At 47.8% G+C, this 6,000-nt stretch overlaps 1 protein-coding gene across 2 annotated transcripts in view; it reads right to left on the reverse strand.

The window, feature by feature from the left end:
• Nucleotides 1-5,559, reverse strand: part of LOC109891906 (MAGUK p55 subfamily member 3) — a 42,803-nt gene extending 37,244 nt beyond the window's left edge. Inside the window, exon 1 of one of the 2 annotated variants that reach the window (XM_031827251.1) lies at nucleotides 5,426-5,559. The gene's annotated coding sequence lies outside the window, so the exon portion shown is untranslated. The remainder of the gene's footprint in view (nucleotides 1-5,425) is intronic. The other variant, XM_031827252.1, reaches the window with a different exon arrangement.
• Nucleotides 5,560-6,000: the final 441 nt, after the last annotated feature.

Below are 6,000 nucleotides of genomic sequence, written 5' to 3' on the forward strand. Positions count from 1 at the left end.
GGAACCAGAATCAGTGGACGGGGACCAGAATCAGTGGACGGGAACCAGAATCAGTGGACGGGGACCAGAAATAGGGAGATCAAATGTTAATGTCTCGTTTTCTCATGTGCAGAGACTGAGGTTAACAAAGACAGGGTGTGAATGCCTAGTAAATCGAAGCACAAAGACAGCCGAGAGAACGGGAGCTGCGGAGAGAAGAGAGGAAAGATGGGCTCACAGTGCCTCAATGCACTTATCCTGTTCTAAAAAGAACATGTAAAAAAAAACATTACGTCACAAAGATACACAGAAATATGAAGTTAGAAAAACAAAGGGCTTCTAAGACATGCACACAGAGAGACATGCACACAGAAAGACATGCACACACACACAGAGAGACATGCACACAGAAAGACATGCACACACACACAGAGAGACATGCACACAGAAAGACATGCACACACACACAGAGAGACATGCACACAGAGAGACATGCACACAGAAAGACATGCACACACACACAGAGAGACATGCACACAGAAAGACATGCACACACACAGAGAGACATGCACACAGAAAGACATGCACACACACACAGAGAGACATGCACACAGAAAGACATGCACACACACAGAGAGACATGCACACAGAAAGACATGCACACACACAGAGAGACATGCACACAGAAAGACATGCACACACACACACAGAGAGACATGCACACAGAAAGACATGCACACACACACAGAGAGACATGCACACAGAAAGACATGCACACACACAGAGAGAGACATGCACACAGAAAGACATGCACACACACAGAGAGACATGCACACAGAAAGACATGCACACACACACAGAGAGACATGCACACAGAAAGACATGCACACACACAGAGAGACATGCACACAGAAAGACAGCTGAGGACAGGACAGGGAAACACGCACACACACACACAGAGAGACATACACACACACAGCTCCACGCAGGCCCACATGGTGCCTGTATAGGGAATAGGCATCGGTACCTTAGGTCGTGACCAGGCGAAAATGAGGGTGTTGATTAGAGGCCTGAGTAGAGGAGTCTGACAGGCACCGTACTGTCTGACAGGCACCATGCTGTCTGACAGGCCCCGTACTGTGCGACAGGCACCATACTGCTCTACAACCCCATCGCCCCAGACAACAAGACACAGGGGTCATAGGCTAGAATGTGCCTCGGAAGAAACATCAGCAGGAACATTGTCATCATCTTCATCATTTTAACCACCAACCATATCAGAGACTACAATCCATACTATAGCATAGATTATAATGACTCTACTAAATTCGAAGGAATAAAACAGAAGCCACAATACAGGATAGGAGCAGTGTTAGCAGAGGACAAATTGGTAGGGGACCTTCCTAGGTGAATGATAAGTATGAATATATAGCATCTTTACAGCAGTGAGAGGAGCTTGGTCCCTCACTGCACATAACATAATGTTGTCTCTCTGTGTCTGCTGGGAGGATGACATCACCTCCAGTGCAAGTTGAACAGTCCCATTGTGAGGTCATCAGAAAGAGAGAGGCACATCTAAGTAGGACCCGGGGGTGTGATGGAGACAGGAATAGGAGGAGGAGGGGGGCAGAGACAAGCAATGAGGATGGGGATTTCAATTTGAGACAGGTCTGTGGTTTAGGGGCAGGGGACAGGGGACAGGGGACAGGGGACAGGGGCTGGGTTGACAGGGGAAACAGGGTGGGGTGTCAACTGTAATAAAGCTAAGTGATCTATGGTTATAGTGTGCATCCCAAATGGCACCCTATTCCCAATTGGTACACTACTTTTGACCAGTGGGCCTTGGTGAAAAGTAGTGCACTATGTAGGGAATAGGGTGCCATTTGGGACGCAAACATAGACTGACAGAGCTCCTTATTGGCCAAACCAGTCTGAGGGCTTCAGGTATCTACATATCTCACTGTAACTGGGCTGTAGCCATCAAAAGCTAGCTCCTGTCAAATACACTGAAACAAATATTCTAGCAGTATTCTTGCAGTATTCTAGCAGTATTCTAGCAATATTCTAGCAATATTCTAGCAGTATTCTCGCAGTATTCTAGCAGTATTCTCGCAGCACAGTGATACTTCCTGCCAAAAGGATTCAAAGATTCAAAGACACCACATAAACACCACGGCTTCTTATCTAACTCGCCAACGTCATATTTCCATTCCTACTGAGAAATCTTCTCGATAAAATTGGCATTTCTCCTCAAATCAAGTTAAGCTTACACACACAAACACGCTCTTCTGCAAAACTATGAACTCAGCCAATCAGATCCTAATCTCCAGAATGTCCACAGAGACGGCATCTATTAGAGACACCCAGTGGATTACTGCCAATATGGTGATTCATACGTCAATATATTGCCCTTTGGTTTACAGATGTAGATAAGTTGAATGGACATTCTCATTCAGTTAGATGGACCCAAAGATTGAGATCACACAGAACAGGACTCACACAGCATTCCTGCTCAAATATGTACAGTCATATGCCAGTCTCTACGACCCTCCCACAGAACTTCTGTCTCTTTCCAAAACAAACATCTCTCTCTCTCTCTCTCTCTCTCTCTCTCTCTCTCTCTCTCTCTCTCTCTCTCGCTCTCTCCCTCTCTCCCTCTCTCCCTCTCGCTCTCTCACACAGTCCCCAGCCATCCTTCCCTGCTCCCTGGAGTGGTCCTGCCTGACGTCAACAGGTTCAACAGCAGGAGACAATTGCACATGCTCCAGTGGGCCTTGCCTGCCTCGCTGCTATCAACAGACCCAACAACAAACCCAGCCGGGCCCAGCACCATTTATTCCTTCTCTATCAAAGCTGCACCCATAAGAGCCCCTCGGGCAGGCTACTACAGTACAGCCACCGTATGTTACCAGGCCACTTCTTTAGAGTGTTCCGTACTCCTCAACGTATGTTGCTGTTGTTGTTCTAGCGTTGTCACGGCAAAGGGCAGCGATTGCTGAGAGCACAGATTTCCTGGCTATGCTAATGATGTTGGGTGAGAATACAGTATGAGGAGTGACTCAGTGCATTGCTCCAGTGGATATACTGTACATAGACTCTACTGGAAAGAAGCACAGATCTGTGACTTGCATAGCGGGATCATCTTCTTCCGATGACCACCGTTTCCTTATAAAGGCTCAACATTGATGCTTGGTCTGTCCGGTTCTTGGTGTGTCTCACCATTAACGAGATGTATACCAGGTGCAAGTTGTGTGCGTCACCCTGCTTGCTTGCTTCCTCCTGATTCAGCTCATACCAAGGCTCGAACCCGGGACCTCCGCCTTGCAAACACACTTGACCGCCCTTCTGAAGCGTCTTACCAGTCACGCCAAGGGGAAAATCAAGTTATTTGGCAGCGCACTACTTGGTAGTTAGCTTAGACAGGCATCACAAATCTGTGAGGGATGGGTGAGTCAAAACAAATGAGTGGGTTGCCAGTCATCAACACGCCTTATAGTGGCAGGCAAGGTCGTATTGATCTCTTTCTCTCTCTCTCTCTCTTTCTCTCTCTCTCTCTCTCTCTCTCTCTCTCTCTCTCTCTCTCTCTCTCTCTCTCTCTCTCTCTCTCTCTCTCTCTCTTCCTGTCCTCACCTTGCTCTCTGCAGTAGTTAGTGAGACGACTAGAAATGGTACCAGAGTATGGATTGGTATACACCAATAAGTTATTCTGTTATTCTGCCATCCAAGGAAGCGCAGCTGAAACATATCATTGATTATTGAACTGAAGCTGCCTGGAACCACATTACATTGATGTAAAGGGTTGTAAACATGAGAAAGTGCAAATGAATCGTTTCCTCATTAGGAACAAAAAGAGCTCTTTGGCCAAAAGGTCAGCCAACACATTATAAAACAGCATTGGCCACTACTCTAAAAGCAAATGAACAAAACATATCTGTTTTAACAGATTACTGGTTGGAGAAGGAAGTGTCCACGGTTTGGGTCAACACTGTCTGTCCCACTTTTAGGGTCAAATGCTTCCATTCTGAGCCTGTGGGTTTGTATTATACATTTGGTGGGAAGTGACATTTACAAAGCAGGCACCAAATGTTATGTTGCAGGCACCAAATGTTATGTAGCAGGCACCAAACGTTATGTAGCAGGCACCAAACGTAATGTTGCAGGCACCAAATTCTGTAGAGAGGGGCATGATGACTATACCAAATAGCTTCTAACTCAGTATGACAGCACATCAACATTCTACACAACAGTCAGTGAGTGGGTGATGACACGCAGTGCATACAAACTCTAAAATCAGCGAGTGATGACAAACCTACCAACCCCCCCCCCCCCCCCCCCCGCACCCACGTACACCTGTCACCACACTGACTAAGTGATGAACAGCTTCTCACTGACAGCCCTGATCAATAACGAGGTTAGACTGTGTCTTGTCTGAAACCTCTGCTCTACTGGCTACTGGCTGCACAAACGCACAACGAATCCACTGTTACTAAACACCGCTGACAGCAGCGGTTACCATACTTGGACAAGGTCCAAATGTGTCTTTCACACGCAACACACGTTACTCTCACTACCAGCCCCTCAATCTTCCTCTAATCGACATACATTTTACAGTAGCTGGGACATGGACCTTGGCAAACAGCCAAAACCCTGTCTCTTTTGTACAATCACACACACACACAAACATGCACACACACAGACATGCACACACACAGACATGCACACCCACAGACATGCACACACACAGACATGCACACACACAGACATGCACACACATGCGCATAAACTCAAGCGGGCGCGCACACACACACTCACATGCGCATACGCACATGCACGCACGCACGCACACACACACACACACACACACACACACACACACACACACACACAAACACAGGGAGGTGACAACATCAGGAATCTAATTTTGAGAACACAGCAGAAGTAGCAGTGCGGTCCAGGGAATCCAAATATCATTAAGCATGAAGTAATAAGGAGTTAAACCTTCTGTGTTAACATTTCACATCCTCCTTGCTGCATGGTGTCAGTCAAACACACCCCTCCCCTCTCCTCTCCTCTACCACGCACTTAAACATCCACACTGTTCTAATGGCCAGGCAGGCTCACTTGCTGGGAGCTCCCTCTATTTCAGCTTTTCCCTCTCTTCTTCTCCCTCTCTCCATTCTCACTTCCTCTCTCTGCCTGATGCGCCCTCTCTCCCTCTTCCTCCCTCCTTCTGTCATCCTCCGCCCTCTCTCCCTCTTCCTCCCTCCTTCTGTCATCCTCCTCTCTCTGCAGTGCTACGGTGTTCTGCTTTCCTCACGTTGCCGGCAGGCTGGCCGGCAGAGAAGCACCACCGAGCATTTTCCTCTAGCTGACGCTTCACAGAAAGACCAGAAATACAAAACATAAGGAGCAGACATGACAGTAATATACACAGAGATTTCCTTACCGTTCTCTCTGTCCTTCTCTCTCTGTATGTGTCTCTCCTTCCTCACTGCAGCCACACTGTTTCTTTCGCTCTGATTCCTCCTCCAGCTTCTGCGCTCACAAACCTGCTGCTACAGAGTGTCCGCCTCCTCCCCTCTCTCTCTCTTCTCTCTCTCAAATCTCCCCTCCCCTCATGGTCCTCCCTCCCCTCCCCTTTCCCCAGCTCTCTCACTCTACCCATCTCTCTCTCTCTCTCTCTCTCTCATTCTCTCTGTCTACAGCATCAGACTGCTTTGTAGCTGTATTGGAGCTGACAGCTGGGATCTTTATATTGCTATCTGTTATGATATATACAGGGCATACTGTCTATGGTCAGTACCCTCCAGAACAGAGCATCCATTCTCCTCCATTAACCCTCTCCCTCTGTTTTCTCAATCCCTCTCTCCTATCCTCTCCCCTCTGCCCTCCTGGTTAATTGCCTTCACCCGGCTGTCTTTGATACTCGGCGCGTTCTCTCTCTCATTCACGATCAGTCTAGAGGATGAAAAAGAGACGGAGAGAGAGTGCTGTCCCCTCCCCCGCTCCTCCCGTGTCGGT

This window comes from Oncorhynchus kisutch, linkage group LG6 (assembly GCF_002021735.2).
Source record: "Oncorhynchus kisutch isolate 150728-3 linkage group LG6, Okis_V2, whole genome shotgun sequence".
In the NCBI taxonomy this organism is placed as follows: domain Eukaryota; kingdom Metazoa; phylum Chordata; class Actinopteri; order Salmoniformes; family Salmonidae; genus Oncorhynchus; species Oncorhynchus kisutch.